This window comes from Diceros bicornis, chromosome 16 (genome assembly GCF_020826845.1).
Source record: "Diceros bicornis minor isolate mBicDic1 chromosome 16, mDicBic1.mat.cur, whole genome shotgun sequence".
NCBI lineage: Eukaryota > Metazoa > Chordata > Mammalia > Perissodactyla > Rhinocerotidae > Diceros > Diceros bicornis.
Window position 1 is genome coordinate 63,512,967 of NC_080755.1, and position 23,947 is coordinate 63,536,913.

At 35.6% G+C, this 23,947-nt stretch overlaps 1 protein-coding gene across 2 annotated transcripts in view; it reads left to right on the plus strand.

Moving 5' to 3' along the window:
- The window catches only part of ZNF407 (zinc finger protein 407), a 450,319-nt gene that overhangs the window by 234,819 nt on the left and 191,553 nt on the right, over positions 1–23,947 (plus strand). The gene's annotated exons all lie outside the window — the stretch shown is intronic.

Consider the following 23,947-nt stretch of genomic DNA (forward strand, 5'->3'; position numbering starts at 1 on the left):
TCTCCCCTCACAGGGTAACAGCAGCTCCTCGGAGGGATAAGCCTTGTTTTTTCATTTGTGTTTCTCTGTAATACCACGAATAGTAGATATAAAATAGCCTCAGTAAATGCCTGCAAAAAATATTGTCTTTTGTTAAATATACAGTTTAGCTTAAATATTAAATATAGTTCAGAAAAAGATTTCTAAGATATTAAATATATACATAGAAGTGTCAAATTTCAGGAAAATTAAATTTAAAACAATTACACTGTAAGTCCTCTCAAATCTCAAGTGCTGGTCTAGAGCTTTTGTGACCTGGCCTGTTTACCTCTTGAGTCTTACCTTCGACTGCCTTCCTCCTCTCCCTGTTTGCTCCAGCTGTGCTGCCTTCTTTCATCTCCCTCACTGTGCCTTGCTTTCTCCAGCCTTCTCACATGGCTCAATTTTGCTCATTTTCTAGTGTCAGCTTCTCAGAAGCCTTCCCTGAGTTTCCACAGGTGCATGAAGTGCCCCTCCACGGGCTCGAGTGCTCCTGTGTCAGAACATTTCCCCTCAGTTTGCAAATTAAGTTTCTGTCTGGACTCTGGGTTCTTTAAGGCACAAATGATTTCTTCTTGTCCTTCTTAAAATATATGTTCATACTATTAACACAGACGAATATTTATGAGGAATGACTGAATTAGCTTGAATGATACATTTATCTAATATTTATAATATTTATCTCATGGCTTTTGGAATAGTATGTGAAATTCTTACTTATATTCAACATATACCTCAAAAAGATATTTTAAGTAATGATAATATCTTTTATAAGAAATATTGAGAACAAAATCTGACATTTTTTCAAAAATTTTCAATTTATTAAAGTATAAGTTTTAAAATGACAGATACGGGATCCTATCTGTAGAATCATCAAAATGGGAAACTATGAGAAGAAAAGATAAGAAAATGCTTTTTCAAGGTCCTTGTTCTTCAGGAATCTCAAAGGGCCCAGAAGTGGTACAGTTTTGAAAGTTAGCCAATAATGGATATTCAAAGTTAAATCTATCCTTGATGGTCTGCCCTAAATAAATTGTAGGGAGATCAGACTGAGACTAAGGGCACATGGTCACAAACTAATGATTGAAAAGCAAGTTCTGAAAGTGAAATACCAGAAGGAGGAAAAGCCAAGTGATCCTGATTGATGATTCTGGAGTGGAGCATGTGGCTCAGGCCATCTGTGACCCATATAAAGAGAGCAAGACGCTCTGCTGCCTCCAGGGGGCCGAGCTCGGAAGGCTGCAAGAAGGGCAAACGAGACCCGGAGAGAGAGGAGCATTTTTACTTAATTTTAGTCAACCTTAAATCTGTTCCTTGTAACTTAAAATTTCTAACAATTGAAAGGAATTTAAGAGGTGTGAAATGATAGTGATGCTAAACTCTGCTCCTCGGGTTCGTGGTGTTGTAACTGTGTGTGAAATCAAGCAGCAGTGTTGGTTATTTACCAGGCAGTCTACTAAGAGATGTCTTTTACTCAAAACCAGGAATAAGGAGAGAGCAAGAACTAGTTTCTACAGCTTTTCGATTTGGAAAAGCATTATAAAAACATGATTTTCATCATGCAGTAAGGGATTAGCTTGCTTTTTTGTTCATTATAGTAAGGATTACTGATACAGCACGTCATATGAGAGGAAGAGTACCTTGTATTCTACTTAGTTTCCTTTATTTCTTAATTGTTTCTTTTTGTTTGATTTTTGCTGGCGTTCAAAAATGCGACAATTCTAGTTCATAATTTCATTGTATTTCTAAGTCACTTCAACAAGAGGAAATCATGGTATAACTAGAAGTTTGTGAGTCTTAAATTATTTTAAGAAAATTCGAAAATATACAATGAAGTTTTGTAAGAAAAAGATTGAATTTAAACAAAACAGCCCGAGTTAATTCTTCCAGAAGGTGTTATGTTGACTTAAGAGCCCTTTTACCATTATATTAGGAAAGTGAGTAGTAGCAAAGTGCAAGTAAATCCATTTATAAATGGGAAGAGACATAAAATTAATGGAATTAATTTCAAAGTAGTTGCACTACCAAGTTGATTTTTAAAATTGGTTATTAATACAGGAATAAAACCCACACACTTGGAAATGAGGTCCTAGACTGGCACAGGAACTGGTAAATGTAGCTGCTCAAAATCTAAGTAAAATAATTTCTTGAAAATTTGAATAAATACATATCAACTTGGCTGGTCTGCAACTTATGATGTTTAGGAAATTATCTAATGAATTTCATGAATCACTAAAAATTATTATTATTATTATTTTTAATAATTTTATTTATTTATTTATTTTTCCCCCAAAGCCCCAGTAGATAGTTGTATATCATAGTTGCACATCCTTCTAGTTGCTGTATGTGGGACGCGGCCTCAGCATGACCAGAGAAGCGGTGCGTCAATGCGCGCCCTGGATCCGAACCCGGGCCGCCAGCAGAGGAGCGTGCACTTACCCGCTAAGCCACGGGGCTGGCCCTAGAAATTATTTTTGGAAGATGCTAGTGAATCAGAGGAGGAAAAATGAATGTTCAAAAAAATCCTATTGCCATCTTATAAATCTCAGGAAAACATAAGAATATAGTCATAGAATATTGATCTTCAGTAATTTTATGTCTAATAATTCCTAACAGCTTAAACTAGCACCAGCACAGATACAGTGGTGGGAGGCATCTCAGTGATAAACCCTTCAGTAGTTAAAACCTTTTTACAAGGCATCAATATTTTCCTTTAAATATTGAACACCTTTAGAGAATATAAAATAATTTTGTCTACAAAAATGGTTTACATAAAGTTTTTTGTTTGTACTATTGGAATTTTCTAATAATGATCCTCTCAGGATGCTCTGTGGGGAGGTATCTAGGCTTCATAGACTAAATAACCGATTTCTTTTCTTTTGTAGTAGAGATTGAATTACATTTACACTTAATTTTCTATATTCCTTAGTAGGAAAAAATAAGCAAAATAACAAAAACAAAAAGAGAAAAGTGATGTTTTTCTCCATAATCTTGAAGCATAAACAAGATTTATAGGACAATGCTTTGAGGAACAAGGCTTTGAACAATGTATATATGGGGCAAGATTTAACAGAAATCACAATTCCGATGTTACCTCTAGTTTTGTCACACTTCCTCTCTGATGTCAGCCTCTACTTGTTTTTCTCCCCAGGCCTTAGTTGAAAAATACTTGGCCTTATATGCTCTAAGACCTCTTCCCACTTCAAAACTGCAGTCCTTGAATTCTTAATTTCAATTCAGAAGCCCTGAGCTCAGCACTCATGAGGCTCCAGGTTTCCATGACTCTCACCAAAAATGAAAACCCCTATTGGTTTGCACTTTTTAAACTAACGACTTTTAAAAAAAATTCCCTCTTTTCTGTCTTAACAAACATGAGGACGAAACTGCCAGGGGAAATACAGGTGGAAGCATCTCCTCCTATAGCCTTCTCGTGTATTTTTAGCACAGCTTTGTCATATGGTTAATGAAGGAGAAAGTCGACAACGTGTATTGTATATGTCTGCTGTCAGCAAATTGTGATGTGTGACCATATTTTTTCCAGTCATTGAAGGGAGTCTCCCTGTCTGATATCTCTCAATTTAAAGAAAAAAAAGTTTTTTTTTCATTTAAAAATAATCATGTTTATTTTATGACATTTATAAAATGTAATAAAAGATTAGGAAACCCCACCACCTCTCACAATGACCTGTTTTTATTCTTCTCTTATATTGGGAATCTTTTTTCTATGTTGTACCTTTTTTTCTCCCATTTAAGATTTTTTTGTGTGTGTGCAGTGACTGGTTTTTTCAGCTAGACTTTTGATGAAGAAACTCTTTAATTTAGAAATGCCGTATCATCTTCTAGTTATAAATTCGTTTGTTTCTAAAAAACATATCTACCTTAAAATGTGTATACATTATAGTGTCACAAACCTGAATTCATATAGGATTTTTCACCAACAGAAGTTGTTTTTTGAACTTACCAATTTAATTGAAATATGTCTGAAAACCAAGAAGAAAGCTTAATAGTGATCCGAATTGCAGAATGTTGAGAAGAACTTGGCTCTTGGGTTGTCATCATGCATATGGACTTTTTCAAGTACTAAGGAAGTTTATTGATGATTGGAAGTAAAGACAACACAGTCATTTGCAGGTGATACTTAATAGAAAGTTTTGCAATTCTTTGAAGTAAATTAAAATAACAACATCTTAGAAAGGTTTAGAAAAGTTGCAGGAAAATGAAGCCTAAAATAAGAAAGAAAAGTCACCTGTCTAAGTGCAGGAGTGCTGAAAGTTTCTCAGTTGGCTTTGGCCACAGACAACTTGGAGAAAGCACAATGCCATTTTTATTTTATAGGAAGTGTCATTGGTGATCGTCATCTGTAAATGGGTTTTAAATTGGTTTTGGTGGCAATAGTGTGGACATTTTTCTCTGGTTTAAGTGGATTAGGACAACCCTCAACCCCATGACTAGGAGTCCATATTTGGAACGCTGTTGGTTGGTTTTGCTGATGTGAACTTTGTGGATGAAACAGAGAATTGCCTTCTCTGGATCAGGTGGAAAATGAGCCCACATGAGGCTTGGTTCAGGTGGTTTGTGTGTGTGTGTATGCATGAGATATTTTCATGACAGGAAAAATGACGTGTTCAATTTCATTAATAGATGCTCAAGTTCAACTGTTGAATCAGTAGTTTCAATGAACGTTGTATCCTCTGCTTCAGTTTTTTGTAGAAGCTAGAAAATCGGAAAATGTAACAAAGTAAAGAAATATAAATTTAGTAAAATATTTTATGTTTTTATATTGCGTATCTCCAAGTCATAAAATTGTGATCACTAGAAAAACATCCACAAGAGTTGTTTATCAGGCCAGTGACATCTTTTTTCTTTCTCCCACTCCTAAAACTGCATACTCTATTTATCGGGAGTGCTGCCCCTTTCCACTGCAGTAAGGTGGGAACATTTCTGACTGGAATTTATAAGACCTGATTTCTGTTTCCGTATTTGCTGTTTACAAGCTGCGTCACCTTGACAAATCTCTTAACCATACTGGATCTTTGTTTTTGTAATGTGTACATGAATATTGGAGGTCTTCAGAGACTCACACAGTGTATTCTAGTATTGAAAATTATGCATCATACTAAACGTGGGTTTGCAGTCACATATGACTTCAGTTGGATTCCTACAGAGACATTCTTGATTGACTTTGGGCACATTACTTTGCTTTTGTCATCGTAATTGTTCATCTTTAAGTGTCCATCTCATGGAGGCCTCGTGAGAAGTAAATGATACCACATATGAAAGTTTCTGAGCATGTCTACTCTAAATGAGAAAGCATGTGTGTGTTCCTGGGCAGTAGTGGCGGGAGTGCTCAGATGGTGGGTGGGGGCAGTGGAGAGTGACGGGATGGCGGGTAGGGGTGGTGGGAGTGGTCAGTGGGTGAGTGGGGGCAGTGGGAGTGGTCGGATTTGTGTGCTAAGGTTCTCCCTCTGCATCAGCGAGCAATGCAGAACGGTGGGGGTGCCGTGGTCCCCAGGATGCCCACCCTCTTAAGTGTTCAGTACATCCCTAAATGCTACTGGGCACCTACCTCAATGGTCAGCATCACAACTAGGTGGTCCTGAGCAAGAGACTATGGAGGTGCTCTGAAATCTTAGCATGTTTAGCATGTTTTCTGGGGGAAATGAGTGCTAATTTCCAAAGAGAGTAGTAATAAGAATGAAACATGCTGTTTGAACAAGCCTGTTCATAAGCTGTGGAATATTGAAAAGTTGGTTGTGTGGCATCTGGTTTCCATTTAGTGCATATAAGATAAGCTAACAAAACAGATTTTATTTTTACTGTTCTTGGCATATTTTATTAATGAGTAAGTAGCTTTATCCCTAAAGAGGCTAATAATTATAGAAGAGAATCTTTAGGCATCAAGCAATACATTAAAATTAAAAGAAAAAATATCCATATTTATGAAATTATACCTGAAACTGTAGGATAAGTATTAGGTGAAATGGTACATTGTTTCTTTGATAACATCTATTTTGTTAGAAGTTAAAGGATTTTTTTAGTGAGTTTTTTATTTAAGTGAACACCACTTACTTTTTTTTACTCTTTTTTGCCGCTTTTACTTAAAGGTGCACATCTATTTTATTTGTGCATGTTAATGTTTTAGTCAAAACTTATCAAGATAAATTTTTTTAGAAACTCTTAATCTCATCTTTAAAGGATAGATTCCATTGTTACCCAATTTCCCTTTTCCTTTGAGTTGTTTCTTCCATAGTTCTTTAGATTTATTCTGAAACTCCAGGATATAGCTCCTAAGTTGATGTTCAAGGACCCCATTTTAACTCCCTCTTCTCCGTATCTTCTGGCCAAGCAATCACTGTTTGTCCCCCCTTGTTTTCCCCACCTTCCGACATTGCAGTGCCTGTACCCCCCCAGGGTACATGGGCCTGATACCTGGTCTCGTGTATGAACTCAGGGAAGATTTTGGCTTCGTTCAATGAATAAATAAGACTGAGTCTAAAACTTTATAATTCATACTTTCTTCGCTGGTTTCCATCCAAGGAAAGGCTGATACCTTCAGTTCCTTGAGGTTTCCGTTTATATGCCATTCTATCAGAAAGATCTTCCCTGAGCACTCGACTAAAATAGCACCACCACCATCCCGGTTCCTCTTTCCTGCTTCATTTTTCTTCCTAGCACTTACCGCCATGTGACACTTAGATATTTATCAATGATTCTCTCCTCCACCCTGTGAAGAGCCTGTGGATGAGAGCAGAGACTTGCTGTGTTTTGTCCACTGCTGTGCCTGGATTAGAGAGTGTCTGAAACCACATTTGGCTCTCAATAAATATTTCCTGAATGCATAAGTGATTAGAATCCAAACTGTATTTCTGGATAGTAATTTAGAGGTCAGTAAAAACAATTCCCATGATAAGGATTCCACATGTCTGTCAACTCTTACTTAGGATATTGTTTGATTTGCGTGGAAAACTATGGTTCCTCCTATAAGATACATTTTGAAGAGAAATTTACATTTAGTAGGTGTTTACAATTATTTTTATAAACTCAGTTTATGACAATGATGTCTTAGTTGAACTGAATATTCAAATGTTGTCTTTCCTCAAATATAGATTGTACAGTTGTCCCTGGGAGGTGATTGCACTTCATGCCAGTATGATCTAGAAGGCGTGTTAGTCTTTATCATGCTGTCTGCCTAGTCCTGCAGCTATTGATTTAAACCACAAGTTATTGACACGTTTCTTTCTTTTTTAACAAGCATAAAGTATATATTATAATAAAAATGTTACCTGATACAAAAAATTTAATTATATTCTTTTTATGATTAAGAGTCTGACAATTAGAGATATGTCCTAAATGGCTACATATTTATGTATTATGCTTATTATTATACATATTGAATTGGAATATTTCACATCATCATGGAAGTTTAGGAGTAAGATCCACCTGAGTGTGACCCAAAGGCAGTGATGTGAGGCTGCACAAGGTGTGGTGCATGGCAGTTGGTCCTGGTGACCAAGATTAATGAAACTCAGGTGGGTTTTAATTAGTGCAGCTGCAGTCATCAATTATCTACTGAACACAAATATTGTTATATTTGGGAAATTCTTGATTTATTTTATTCCACTGGCCAGCAGATTTAGATGAATGAGTTCTCATCATAAACATTCTGAGAAAAATCGCCAGAGGCCACAGTTTATTATTTAGGACACAATCAGCAAGAGTGAACAATACAGAACAAAACGTTGTAAAGTGCTCTCAGCATTAATTTGGAAATTTTGCTGAAATGTTTGACTTGTACAGGTTGTCAGAAACATTAGGGCGTCTTGAACAAAATTCAGAGCAGTCTGTCAGGAAGAGAACATGCAACTGTTTGGTCCAGAAGATGATCTATAACAGATGTCAGTGCGCGTGCGCTTCAGACAGGTCCAGACACGCTGCCGTCTTCACAGAGTGTCCTTAAGCGCACACTTGAGCAGAAGAATGGACGGGTACCTGTAGTGTCAGAGAATAGGAGAACCAGCACTTTCTGAGCATAAAAAAACTGTGCTCATCCATATACCTGTATGTATACTCACACACGTTTGTTGTGGGTTTTAATTTTTTTTTTGAGTAATTTTTGAAATTTTCAGACTTGATTTAAACAGATATAAGAAATATATATAACTTCTGAGAGGAGAGAATATTATATATAATTACTCATTTTGTATTGGCAACAGATGTATCAAACTAAGATAACTTAAACATTTCTCAGCTAAATTTGGAGCAAAATCTGGAATTATTATTAGAATGAAAAGTATTTTTGAAATTCATGTAAATTTTGTATATGGAATGTAATAGTAGTATTTCTGAACAGTTTCTCAGACTTTCTAATTTAATCTCCTAAACTCTAATTTAGTGAGACTGCCTAATATAGAGTTTTGTTAGTAATAGGTAAACATCAAACATAATTTCATTTTTTTGCTTTCTCACAGTATGAAATCTCTGTCAAATTCTTATTAGCAGAGTAGGACAAAGAAAGAAGTGAATTTGACTTAGATCCTTATCTAAATTACAGAGTATAATGTGGTAGCCAGGATAGCTCTTCTGAAGAATGGGTTGTAAGTCTTAACCAAGGCCTTATAACAAATCAATTGCCAATAATTTTTTAAGGTCTTATGGCATGGTATTCAATTTATGTGAGCATAGGAGTATTTCACATCTGAAATACATTCATTAAAATTTTATGGATCTTGTATTATGTATAAGATTTCTGTTTCTTGTATAACAATTTCATGATCAACTTATAGTTTAATGGGTTAGTCAAATTTATTAGTATCACAATTTAATCCAAATTATGATTCCCTAAGGAGAAAAAAGGTGTGGCTAGTTTCCAAGTGTAGATAGTGTTGGCTGATGTTTGTTCTTACTGAGGAGGTCCACTTTTGTCCTTAGGAGAGGAAAGCGTGTATCAAAAGCTTGCACGTTTTATACACTGGAATGGAATGACTTTTATCGTATCTGAATTGTCAGAGAGTTTGCAATTAATGCTCCTAGCTCTTTGTGACAATTCAGAAATACTGTGATTTCTGAGCATACTTTTATGGCCTTCATGTTTTATAGAGTAAATCCCAGACAGCTTTCTGTTTTCCAGTTAACAGATGAAGAAGCTTCTGTTCATTGAACCAAGGTGCTTAGGAGGAGATTTTATTTCTTATACATTCAATTATATGTTATTCTTATATTTTACCACCAGGAAAAGGATCCCACACCTCTGAAATGATTTGTCCAAGTGACCAGAGACATCCTGAAATATGCGCCAGAGTTGTCTTAGCATAATTAGACTTTGTTATAGATTTTTATTTTTAATTGAACAGGTATCCTTTTTTTTTAAGTTTTAAAGAACCTAATGGGCCTCTGATCTTAACATTAAACTTTAAGTATAATTCATAACTCCTTCATTTCAAAGAGTCTGCAACACTTCTTATTCTCTCTAGTTCTCAAAACCAGGCATACTTTTGTCCTTTTACTTATCACAGCATATGTCATTGTTGATTTACTTGTCTGTGTTGCTATTAGACTTTTTGTTTATTCATCCATCCAGCCATCCATCTGACCATCCACTCACCCACTGACCTGTCTAAAAATTAAGGATGTAAACATTCCAAGTTTGGTGAACAGTAAGAAGGCAAGTGTGGCTGAAGCATGGTAAGGAGGAGGTTAGTGATAGATCATTGGAGAGGTGAGCAGAGTCTAGATTATCTCAGTTCTTAGAGATTGTAGTAAGGTGTTTGGATATCAATGGCAAGCCATTGGACTATTTTAAATGGCTTCATGGCAGAATTTATTCATTATTTAATTTCCAGACTTCTTGATGTTACCTGTCATGTATTTGATGATCTGTAAATGTTTGGTGGATGAGTGAGTGATCCCAGCCCAGCTCAGTCTGTCTAGCTTCTTTACTGGATCAACTCGGGTGGTTTAATGTCTTAAACCAGAAGTGTGTGCCTCCTGGGATAAGGGATATAAGAGGCAATGTTTTATGACTTAAAAAGAGCCCTACACAAAGGGGCCAAAGAACTGGGTGTTAACCACTATCTAACAGTTTAAGGATATGAAAGTTCTTAATTTTGTTTTGTCAGTTGTAAAAATTGTGTGTTAAATTATATAATTTTTAAGATTACGTGGTATTCTAAAATTCTTTGATTACAGTGTTTCCTCTGAGAAGTGTTTCTGCTAATTAGCATATGATGAGCTATCTATATGCAGAAAAATGAATTTTTTTACAAAATTCATAGCTTTGCTGTAAAAAGTATTGATAATTTTATAAGAAACACTGTTTTACATTTTCGTGGTTTTGAATCTATAATATAAACATTAGCTTATGAGGCCTTGTGCCTTTTCTGAGCTTTAGTTATTGTGGAATAGTAATATATTAATTTTCCTGTGAAAATTTTGAAAAATAATCTCTGCTTTATTAAAAATTTTTATTCAGATTTTGTTTTCCTCAATTCATTTTATTCTTTTTATGATATATATGCACACACTATATATATCTGTATTATTTATATGTCGATATATCATTATTCTTAATTCTATATATGTATATATGAAATATATACAGTAGAATACACAGACAGTATTAGATATCTATAGATATATATGTAGTACGTGTATATATAGTGTGTATATATGGTAATGATGATGATGATGCCATCACCCATGAAACTGCCTTGTAGCTTGAGACATAGAACATAACCATTACCTTTGAGGTCTTCTATGTGCTGCTTCTCTCTGATTACCTCCTTTTCTTTTGTCCAGAAGTGACCACCATTCTGATTTCTGTTCATCATATTGAACACAGAATATCTAAACCCTGTGTTAACAGTTTATAGATTAGAGAAATATTCCTTTCTAGATTTTTTAAATTCTCAATCAATATTGTTTTCAATTTCTAGTTTTTAGAAAACCTAATTATCTGTTTTTAAAAAATATTGTATAGCATCTTAGAAACTTAGGCTGTTAGCATACATAAATGTGACTTAAAAACCCAACATTTTAGTAACTTGTGTTTAAGTGCCCTGATACGTAAGAATTTGGGCTCTAGTTTTAATACAAAAGATTTGCAAAGCATCCTATCTATTGGTTTCTCCTAGATTTTTTTGTTCTATTCTGTAGAACAGGATATATTTATATGGGAACTTTTATTCTAATAGGACATTATTAATCTGAAAATACCTAACTTTATCATGCCAAAAATATCTGAGCTTTATTGATGCTTATTGCTCAAAAAGGAAATTCAAAACCTGACTCCTAATAATAAAATAAGACATATGTTTAAAATTGTTAAAACAGTCTGTAGAAAATATAGGTAGTATAAATTAAACATTAATAATCACAAAAGCTTTGGGCTTTCTATATATCATATTTGATTTTTTGAACAATTTTGTTTCTTAGTTTTCATACTCCAAAAAGCCACAATGGTGAAATTACTATTTTAGCATTTTATAAATTTTGACATAATTTTTAAGACTAACAATGTGAATAAAATATGCTGATATTTAAGACATATAAATTATTATGTTTTTGCAGTTTTAATCTTTGGGGATTATACAGTCCTACCATAAGTTTCTCAAAAGTTGTGATGGATTTTGTAAAAATATCAAATATCTCCTAGCATAATAGCCTTCCATAGAATGAATGCAACTTAGTGTAAATGAACTGTGTTTATCTGAAGCTTATCTTCTTTCTTGTTGAGGGTGGCTGTGAGGAGGGAGGGTGGGAACACATAATAACAGGAGATAATTTGGTGATGGAAGGTATACTTTACGTTTTTGCTTTCTTCCGTTCAGTTCAGCTTGATACATGCCTCACACGGAACTGCCATATTATCACTTTGTCACAGGCTATGACAATACCCCTAACAATAAGAGTCTTCCCTTTTGTTTATAACACTTAAATGTCTTGGCGATTAGAACTTTTTCCTTTCCTCTCTGAATAAAATTGTTTTGTACTGACTTTTTTTATTCTAGTGAGGAGATAGGAATAAAAGCAACCTTATTTCCTATTACAAATTATCATAAATATTGGAGATGCAGATTTTTCTTTGATCATTAGCATATCATGCTGCGACCCACACCAGAATGTACCATTAACAAAGCCGCCTTCATGTAATTAATGTAAATAATATGGAACTACAGCTTGAGTTACCCAGTCAGCCTTGGCGAAAAGCATTTGTCATAACGCATCATCTAAGGAGCCCGGCCTCAATTCAAATTAAACTTCATGGGTTTGCCCCTTTATTTTTTCCTCTCATGCTATAAATTTCTGTGAAACATTTATGACTATAAATTTCTTTGAAACACCTATATAGGAGAAGAAAGCAATCCAGTAAGCTGAAATTAAAATTTTATTATTTACAATGCTTCTGCTGGTGAGGACAATTAGTATCTTCATAAAGCCAGCAAGGAAGATCCTGGGACTGCAGCTGAGGGTTTTCCTCTCTATCCTTAGAAGTGTTTTCTGTCCTCTGCAGCTGCCAGCAAATCTGAAGTATGGTTTCTGTCTGCCATTTGCTACTATTGCCCTCTGACTCCAAAACACAGAGGAGCATTGTAAATTTTTCATGAAGAGGTTTCAGTCTGTAAAACAGCAAACAGGAATAATGTTTTAAATGCAATCATTGTCAAGTTTGAACAATGTAATTTATCAAGAGAGCAGTTTGTACTATATAATAAGTTTCATATATTAATACAATTTTTCATCTGATGTCAGGCTTCTGATTTATGAATAGCCCATGATCTAAGGTGATCATTGAATTATAATTCAAGTAATAAGAAGCTGGGAACAAGACACTGGAACTGCTACCCTGCATTAGCTTGCATGCCACCAAGCCAATTTACTAAACAACCGTGGGCTAAATGATACAGTTTTTCTAATTCAAAGAAGGCACTCGTTAATTAGATAAAGGCTAAAGCTCTCATTATTTTTAAATGATTTAAGAATGGGTAAAGATCTTACAGCTTATACTGTAGCTCTAATAGTTCTCTGCTTACTGCCTTGTAATAAGAGTATTAAAGACAGATGGACCAGGCCGATTTAAACCAATTACAGCATTTCTTGTCCCCCAGTAGCAGTGACTATTCGCAGGCACATCAGATGCTAACATGCGACATGTTTCAGATGGCTGAAACACCGCTGATTAATGTGATTTATGAAAACGTTTCCTTCTGCTAATTTTTAGGGAATAATCACACCTCTGGATTAGAGTTAGTAGTTCTTCAGGCTTATTTCATATTTCTCAGTAATATGTACAAGTATTTTGTAGATATTTAACTTTCTGATATATCAAAGTAAAGAAAAAAATCGATTTTTTTCCCTTCTGTCCATTTGTTGAGTCCCTGGAAGGTGACAGGCACTGTGCTAGGCCCTGGCAAAGTCTGTAACTCATCAAGTGAGTTTCCTTTTAATTATCTTGATTCCTGTGATGGCAAATGGATAACAAATTCTAGAAAAAATCAGGCCATTGTCAGTCAGTAATTAAAGAATAAATGGAATACATAAGAATTCACACTTAAATACGTTTAAGAATGTGAATTTGCTTTACAGTAAATATAGAACTTTGGATTATATAAAAATTACAAGTTCATAAAGTAGTGTATGTTTTATGAAAATTAATGAACTACTGAGTACTTGAGTCCTTTGTCCGTATATTTTTTCTGCTTGATTATATTTACTCATATTTTATATTGATGGCAAAAAAAAATTTCAGGATATCTGCTTGTGGAGCCATTAATTTCTCTGAATTGTGGTGCTGGTTGGCTGTTTGTTCTTTCCTCCCTTCCTCCCTGCATCCCCCAATCCCTCTCTTCCTTCCTTCCTTCATTCCAGGAAATAGAAATAATGAAAAATGTCCACTTTTTATTACCCAGTTGTCCATAAATGTTTCCCTTGACTTTAAAAAAGGAATTCATTTCCATTGTTTACTCACAATAAATTTCCCAGGATACCTTAAATATCATTTGCTTTGTTTTGTCTTTTTCCTTTTTAATCTCCTCTCATTTATTGTTTCCCAGTTTTGTTATTGCAGCGGTCAGCTTCAAATTCTGCTGGTTTTATTTATAGAAAACATCTGCCTTGTACAGCAGAGAGGTGGCTGTGCCACCATAGCCGTTGGTTGATGTTTCAGTGTGGTTTGAATTTGGCAAACCTTTCATAAATGTGTTTCAGTTAAATTGACGTAATCTTTGAGAGAATAGGCACTACTTATATACGCTGTTTCTTACCTTTGGACCTCTGTGAGGACTGTCGATGACCATCTTTTCTGAAGCTTACAAATGGCAGTATACTGTTTCTTTTTACTCTGGTTTAGACACCTTGCACGTTTTTTATTGATTCCAATTTTTTAATTAGTTATTTTAAAGTTGTTGGGCATATGCTTGCAATTAAAGATACAGTAGATAACTATGTACCTACAACGGAAATTTGAAAAGGAAAATCGAATATATAAAAGATTTCAAATTGCTCTCCGTTTCTCCTTTGTTGTCCTTATTTTTCGTCTTTTTAAAAAAATTTCCTTATCTGAGCAACAACAAGATATGTTATTAATGGACCCTGAGTAGAACAAGTTATTTGTTATAGTAACTTCTGACCTGTTTAATAAGTACTCAAGCTGTGTGGTGGAGATTTTATTGTACTCTGCAGTGTACAGTTATGAAGTGTGGTACATAATAAAATAAAAGCAATAATGTTGATATTTCTGAGGGATCCATCAGAGCTGACCTGAAGCAACATATTTCATCTGGTTTGTCTGGGTATGAATGTTTGAAAGTTATGGCTGAAATTACTAGAGACAATATTGTGTTTATGACTTCTGATTGTTTACCATTGTAAGGAACCTCACCCTTTGTGATTCCCAAAACTATTTCTATGACAGTTCATTAGTGTTGGTGTCAAGAAACAAATGAAAAAGACAAAATACATTTAGAATTAGGCAGTAAGACGTTTTAAGCTAAATGCTAGTATTTAGTGTGTAAGAATGTAAGAGCAAACATGGAGCCGTTCTGGGAGGGAAGAGGAACTCAGCTCGTTTTTGTAGTTATGGGTAGGTGGTTGTGTGTGTGTAATGTTCAGGTGTGTGCTTCATAACATCACTCACTTGAGGTGGGTTTTGTAGTTATGGGTAGGTGGTTGTAGGTGTGTAATGTTCAGGTCTGTGCTTCATAACATCATTCACTTGAGGTGAGTAAGGAAGAAGAAACTTTTCACTAGAAAAGTGTAGGATAGGTTATATAGTCCATCATCCTGAGAATGAGAACTGTTTAATATTGGAGAAGATTGCCATTGGAATCTAAAAACCAATTTATCCGTAAAAAGATAAATTACTACTTTGAAATATAATTTCTGTGTTTGCTTGTCTCTCTTTCTTATCCGATTTTACATACCTTGAGGATGGTGGCCTGTGTCCTATTTATCTTTGTGTTTCCAGAACCCAGGATAGGATCTGGCCCATAGTGGATGTTCAAGAGGCGTTTGTTTAATTACTGTGTTAGTAGTGGAGATTCTTGAATGTTTTTCCTTGTAACACCTCCCAAATAGTATGAGACCAAGGAAAACAGTTAAGAAACAGTGATTTCCTAACAATGGAGTTAAAATATTCAGTGCTGCCTTTAAAATGACTGCTGTCTAATTTTTTTTCTTATTAAAGGGAAATTCATCTGTCTTGATCAGCTAGACCACCTTGAATGTTTTCATTTGTATAAAAACCTCATGCTTGTATTTTTTGTGAAGTATATAATTATTAAATAAAGTTTCACCCGGTATAATTTGTAACTGAGCTTCTAGTAAAGTGCAGAATTTTGGTACCACTATCACTATTATTATTATTATTGCTTAGCAGACCAAAATATGGAATCACCCATTTTTAGCAAGTTTATAGCCTCTATACAGACACAGTTTGCTCATGAATATTTTTTGACTACCATTTTTGTTGCTGCCAAAGTAAGTTTTAAGCCATGGTTTCAGACTCATCAACATTCATGACTGTGTTGATTTTGCAAATTTTGTTTGGGGTGTCATGGTAGGGGTAGGAAAAAGATTAATTAGTGGCAAATAACTTTTTAGCTCAGTGCTGTGGTTTTATATGACTAGATAAGTCGTCGGTGTTTCATTTCATTGTTGGGATGATACAAAAATATCCATTAAAAAACATGGCAACTGTAAAAATAGTAATACATAAATGTTTTGTGTGATCACGCTTCATATTTCATTTTATAAATAAAACTGTTAGCTTTAAAGAAACCACACACACACACACACACACACACAAAGTATGTTAAAATGATTCACCCTTCAGTGTATGCCTTAGGAGCAGTCATCAGAAGTGGTTTTAAAGTTGTCTTTTTCCTATCCATTGTGTCCACCACATTTTATATGACCCAGAGTCAGGCAGTGAGAAAACCTGACTGGACCTCCAGGAAGTGCTCTGATGTTAATCAGCCTAGTGTGCAAGACAGAAAAGCTGATAGTCCGAAATTGCACTTTAAACTAAGACAGACTGTCAGTCTTTAGGAATGGTGGGGAATGGCCTATTTATGTAATCAGATACTAACCCTGGGAGGAAGCCGTCAGGCACATTCTTGTTGTGTAAGCAGCAGGCAAACTGTGCTTTATCTGACAGACAGTGTGTAAATCTGTCCATGCAAAAATCCAAATGTTTAGTTTGCTCCTAGTCACTGTAATAATCTGCTTATTTTCGTCCGCTAGAGCAATGACATCACTTAGCAGAATGTGCTGCAGACATAAGGCCCAGATAAGGCTGCGTTAGTGTCAGTCATTCATTCCTTGATTAGCAAGGAGATAAATAGGAATTTACTAGAGGTTTGCTTTCAGCTAAAAGAAAAGACAACATGTTCTGGACAGGAATAACTTTATTTAGCGTGGTTATTTTACATTTCAAGAAAATGGATAGAATACATCATGTTTAATTATAGTTTCTAGGAATGAGTAGCCTACCATATCAATAACTATTGAGTAGTTATGTCCAAAGGGAATCTTCTTGGATTTATTAAGATGCCTTTACTTGATATATATATATGTATTCATTTCATTGACTTTTACACGTGTTATAGTCAACACTTTCGTTTTAAAAATACCTTGTATTATTTCATGATTTGCTTACTAGGAGTAGTACTGACTTCATGAACATGGATATTTAACTAAGAATCTGTAAATTAAATCCTATTCTTGAGGAGAAATTAAAGTTTTTAATCTGGATTTATGACTTTAAAGTCAAAGGGGGTTAAAGGTAAATTCAGTGTTTTCATGTATTTGTTCAGTGAGAATAGAGCACTTTTTTTTTTTCAATAGGATTGTTATATCAGATATTAATTGTGAGTAGTGTTTTTTTTGATATTCACTCATTGGTAAGCAATATAATTTTAGGCATTTTCTTTAAAATTTCTGTAAGATTATTTAAATTTTCATTCAAATCTTCAATTTGATTTTACCAAATAAATGATTACTTTGCTAATTGTAAATAATAACTGGAAACAGTATTGATTATTTTAAACAAAGGGGAACCCCCAATACTGGACCATAATGTTTTATGGTCAGTACCTTTATAGGCCACATCTTTGAGCTCTCACCAGGAAAGGCCAGCTGCAGGTCAGATGGAGCTGAGTGTAGCATATGCAGTTGTTGGGCCACCAGACAGATACTGTCTTCCTCTGGTACAGGAGGCCAGATGTGCCTGAGGGTCGGGCCAAAGGTTTTTCTAAGAATTTTTATAACAGTGATAGGAGAGAGAGAAAAAATATACAAAAACAAACGTATCTGGCACACTGATATCAGCCTTGTGGAATAAGTTCATAATTGCATTTCTGCTCTGTTTTCTGTAAAGTTCTAGTCATCTGTATTTTGATTGCCAAAGTACAAAGTACATTCATATAGCACTTTATTTAAATTATTTACTACTTGAGCCCATGATAGTAACTTCACGTAATTAGTCAAATTTTAATTGGTTTTATTAGTCATCAAAGTCAAATTGCCCAAATTTTCAAATCAACTTATTTGGAAACTTATATCCTAAGATGTGATAAATCCTAAAATTTTACCTCTTTTCCTCTGTTACCAACTCTGTCCACCATATTAATCCATGATCAGATCTGTGTAAGCTCAGGTAAAAGTTAAAATTCAATCAGAGGACTTGTTTTCTTGATAGCAATTAAAATGTGCTAATATTTTTGCTTTTATTATTCCCCAGAGGAAATTTTCCTAATTCTCTCTCACCTGGGCTCTTATTCTAAGTACTTTTCTTCTACCTCTCCCGTTTCTAAGTGACTCTGTGTATATTCCTTAGCTCTCTATTGCATATTATTTTCGAAGAATAGTAGATACCAGTAAGCGATATAAACTTATTTATTATGAAAAATGTTAGTGATATTTGGAGATGTGCAACACAGATCTGTGTAGCGCATGTGGTGGTTTGTGGAAATGAGGACAAGCATTTCTTCTGTCTTTTAGCATCTTTTCTTCAGTTCTTAGCTCTTAAGCAAGTTTTTTTGAATATCACCATGTACATTCCAGTGGAATACTTCATCTTTATCTTCTGGTTATATATAGAAGTCTCCTTTTATTTATCTTTTTTTTCTTTTTTTTTGGCTGAGGAAGATTCACCCTGAGCAAACATCTGTTGCCAATCTTCCTCTTTTTGTATGTGAGCTGCTGCCATAGCATGGCCACTGACAGACGACTGGTCTAGGTCTGCGCCCGGGAACTAAACCTAGGCCACCAAAGCAGAGCGTGCTGAACTTAACTACTAGGCCACCGGGCTGGCCCTTATTTATCTCTTATTGTTATGTTCTTCTATCCTACTCTCTCAGTTTTAGTTGAGAATTTTCAATTCAATAATTGTTTGAGCACCTGCTAATGTAATGTAAGGCATTAGAGCAGCTGATTTTAGGGTGTTGGTTACAGCATGCATTCTCTGCTCTTTTGCTGTTATTAGTCTCTTACCTTTCCATACTTGTACTTCTGGTTTTGTATTATTATACAGCTATGCCTGGCAGCATAATTTATTAGAGTGTTATTTTCTGTTGTTTTGTTTTACTGTGTTAGACAAGTTAAAGAATAGAGATACTCGAGCCTCTGTCTCCTGGAAGTCAGGTCTGTTTGTTCCAGTGGAGAATTAACTAGCACTTGGACTGCATATAGACTCCACAGATAGAAAGACAGGGCCTTAAAATATGCTGGAGATAGGATTTCTTACCAACCCTGATAGTGTTTTGATCCCAGCCAGATCTATTCGATTGACTCTTGTCCTCAGAACCCTTCTTTCCTGTACCAGAGAGGGACAGCCTTTGGTAGCATCCCTGCAGGAGTTTAGGACTTTGGGTTCACCTTATTTCTAGGACTGGACTCAGTGGAAATTTAGTTGAAATTAGGATTGTAGGGTCTAATTGTTGGGACGTTTTTTGGAGGTATTTTATTCCAACTCCCTTGCACCTGACATATGTAGAAATTCAGGCTGAAAGAACAACCAAGGCACCAACATCACAGCTAAGTGAGTGTCAAGGTGGCTGTCCGTTTCACTTCTATGGTATGGCCTCCTTCAAGCAGCCTTGTTTGTGGTTTTACATATGTCATTGGGAATGTCATTTATCATAGTATTTCTCACCATATTTTGAGCCTTTGATAAAATTTAGTTATATATGATTATTAAATTTTATAAATGTTTCTTACTACATCATTTTCCTTCCCTTACTGATACTACTGTGAAAGATATCAAGACATCGAACATCACTGTAAATGTCCCTGAATTGTTTAGAATCTTTTAGGGAATGTATGTATACGAAAGTAGAAAATAATTCACAAGTCAACGTGCATGAGATGGTATGGAGTCAACTGGGAGGGACAAATAAGCTACAATAGGATCAGGACTCTTATGTAATGTAGAGAATTAAAATCAAATATAAAGCAAGGATAGGTCTTTAGTGAGAGCTGATCTGACATTCTCCCAAGTCTGGTAAAATCTTTTGATTATTGAATACCTTGAACCATCTCTTCTAAAATTGTGATTATGTGGTTACTCAAGGCAAACAGAAGATTCTTTAATTGTAGTGAACAGTGTCTGTGATTAGCTGTCAGCTTTATGGCATTCATGGTACAGGCTTATGAAAGCTTTGAACACTGATGTCTGAGCTATCTGAATACAAGTACGGTGAGGTTTTGACTTCATAAATTGAAAGGCCAAAAATGTCTGTCTTTCCTTTTCAAGTTCTGATTTTATACTGCCTCAATAAATATTTCAACTCTTGTTTCTCTCTGTAGTAAGTACTCTGATTGTATCAGCTATATAACATTGTATAAGTATGGCACAGAAAAGCCAAAAGTGGATGAAAATTAAGTGATTCCTTTAAATTTCATTTGAAAATTTATTTTGGCTAAACTTTTTTTTTTTTGACTTATGCTTTTAAAATTCTGTTTGCTTATACCTATATATTTTTAAAAATGGAATGTATGCGTGTAAATATTTTTAATACAGCAGTATATAAAGTGCTAAATGAAAATTTTCTTTTCCAAAATTGATGCCCCTCCTTTTCCTCCAGGCTTCCCCAGCCAATCCTACTTCTCACTCAAGATAGCTACTATTTACATTTTGGTGTGAATCTGTCCTGTTTTCTGTTTACTTGTCAGTTCATACATGTGTATATGTGTGGAGTGTGTGTATTTTTTGATAAGTGGCATAATAAAATAAACTGAATTCTGTAAGTTTTCTCTCTTTACAATAGTCAATTAATTCATTAATTGAACAGCTGTTTACCAGGTACCTACTATGTGCTAAGCACTGTTTTGGGCCCTGGGGTTATAGCAGAAAATGAAGCAGGCAATTCTGCTGTCATGAGCTTATGTTCTAGTGTGGGGAGATAGTCAACAAACACAATTAAAAGTCAAATATATGCCAGTATTAAAATAGTGATGATATAGTAAAATAGAAGAGGGAAGAAGTGTAAGGAGTGCTGGGGTGATGTGTTGCAGTTCTCGATAGGTGGCGAGAGAAAGCCTCAGAGAGAAGGTGACCAGTGAGTCAAGACCTGGTTGAGGAGAAGGGCTGAGCCACCTCAGTGTCTCAGGTAGAGGGAAAAGTCCTGCAAATGTCTTGAGGTAGGAGTGTGCAGGGCGTGGCTGTGGGCCACGGAGAGGCCAGTGCCTGGAGTGAGGCACAAGACGGGAAGGAGGAGGTGATGGGAGCTCATCTCAGGCCATATGAGCCTCTGCAGGACTCTGCAAGGACTTTGATTTTTTCTTCTGTGTGAGATTAGAAGGTTTTGAACATTGGCCTGGCGTGGTCTGACCTGTGTTTTAACAAAATCACTGTCCGCAGTGTACAGAGAATAGGCTAAACGGTAGGACGGTAAGGGGAGGTGACAGCAGAGGCAGGGGTCTGTGTTGGAGGGTTTCGTAATGATCCTGCTATGGAAGGATGGTGGGTTGGACCCTGGTAGTAGCAACAGAGGTAGATGGAAGTGTCCAGACTTTGAATTTTTCTGAAAAGCACAGCCCACAGGATTTACTGGTGGATTAGATGAGATAAGGAATAATGGATGATGATGCCGAGATTTTGGCCTGAACAGTGGGAAGAATGAAGTCATGGCATTAACTAGGTGGGCAAAACCACTGTCAGAGCAGGTACTGTTGAGAGAGATTGGGAGCTAGGTTTAGATGCGTTACATTTGAGAAACCTGTTAGCCATCCTGGTGGAGACATTGAGTGGGCGGCTGAATACAGACTAGACCCCAAAGAACACATCTGAGCTGCATATATAAATTTGGAATTTGTCAGAGTACAGCTCACCAAAGGAGTGAGTGTAGGTCAGAAAGAGAAGAGATTTAAGGACTGAACCCTACATCAAGGCTTCAAGAAGGTCCTCACGAGGAGGAACAAGCAAAGGTGACCGCTGAAAATCACAAGACTGTCATGTTCTCGAGTCAAGCAGCAAAGTGTGCCTCAAGGAGGGGTTCGAGGTCAGCTGCTAATGTGTCTTAGAGGGCTGTGTGTAGGTAAAGTCTCACTGTAGTCTGACATTTATTGAGGACACCTGTGTGCCAGGCTTGGCAATAGGTGGCTGAGTTACAGGAGAATAGGACGTCTGCGCTCCCTGCCTGTGGGCATGCTGGGCTCCTGCTGCAGTGCCCTTTCTGGTGCCTTTGCTTGAATGCTGCTGTCCTCTGAACTTGTTGCGGGCCCCGGGCCCTGCCTGACGCTCGGTGAGACCTGACCCTCACGGGACTTCACTGCTGTTCCTACTTGGTCAGAAGCCTAACTGTTACTACTTTAGGTGAAATAATTTCTTCAACTTTAATTCATTTCCATGTGTTTTAGTCTGAAAAATCTTTAATAAAATGACAGCAACGATATGAAAAGCTGAGTGGTTTTGTTTTCTTTGTAAAGTCTAAACTAGCAAGCTCTTCGACTTTCATTTTTATGCTTTTCCAGCCCATAATTGAGAAGTCTTTGCTGTTAACCTCATTTTCATAGCTTCAGTTAATTCTGAGTTTCAGCTTCCCTAGCACCATACTTATGCCAAATATAAATATTTATCACCTACATCCTTCCAGTTGTTTTTGCTTATGTACTTAATTATATTAGAAAGAAATTTAGTTTAATATTTTGAATGCTGGAAGGTATATAATAAATGATAATGTTATTCCACATAGTCTTTTGTTTGAGATGTTGAAGATTTGAAAAATTAGTATAAATGATCTATATGCAGTGTTTATAGATGCCTATCCGAATTCATCTTTTCAAAATAATTTAGAATGTATGAGAAGTAGATAAAATCTACAAATCTGTTTTGTGAAAAGAATTCATAGCTGCGCACATCGAATTTTTTAAATAAATAATGCTCTTTTGTATTGAAAGGAAGCTAAATTAATTGCTTTGCCAGGCATTTAAGAGATTTTTTTCCATCCAGATATACCTCAGATATATATGCATTTTTTGGTTTTACTCATGTTTCATTGCAGGTTATTTCATCCCCACTGCACAGTGGATCTGTGTGGGGAAACGGTGAAAAGCTTACTAATATTTTATTAACTACTTACTCAATTGGATCACAAACTTTAAAACCCTTAAAAACTTGTTTGTTATGTTAATCTAATTCTAGCACTTTCCTCTGAACTTATGATTTAGAAAGGAACAAATCAAATCCCTTACTACATGATCTTTCTATATATCTGAATGTCAGAATATTATGATTTAAAGCAAGCTATGATCCATATCAGACTCTACAGTATCCACGTTGAATCCATCTTCTGCATCCACGTCGTATCTTGGTGATGCTCCAGTGCACAAATGCCCTGAGATATTTACTCTAGAAGTGTGCTGTAACTGCTGCTCTTCGGACTAAGGTCTCAGAAAGGGTCAATTTTGTACTGAACTCTGAGATTACAGGGCAATACATCTCAACCCTTCTAGCTAATCTTACCTTGAGCTCAAATGGTTCCCTAGATCATCCTGACATGCTAGAAGGCCGAGATGATGACAAAGGCCAAGACAATGAAATACCTAAGTTTGGAAAGGCTGCCTTTCCCAGCTCCAGCAAATCACACAGTCACCATCAGGTTTGACAGTACTTTCTAAATCTGGCAAATATATTCAAATGTCTAGAAATTCTGTTTCCATAATAGATACATTAGGACTTACAGGATAAATTGAAAACATACTGTATTTGCTAGTATATAAGATGCATGGGTCTATGGAACGGTATTATAAGAATATTTTTTAGGAAAAAATTATAATTTTTTTAGTACATATTTTGAAGGTGAATTTAAACTTTTTTGATAGAGAGAAATATTATTTTATTCATTTCAGTGTACTGTATATTGAATCCTGTATGAAGTCACATTTTGGATAAATAGTGATGGTCTACTGTCCCTTAACTAATGCAGAAAATCAG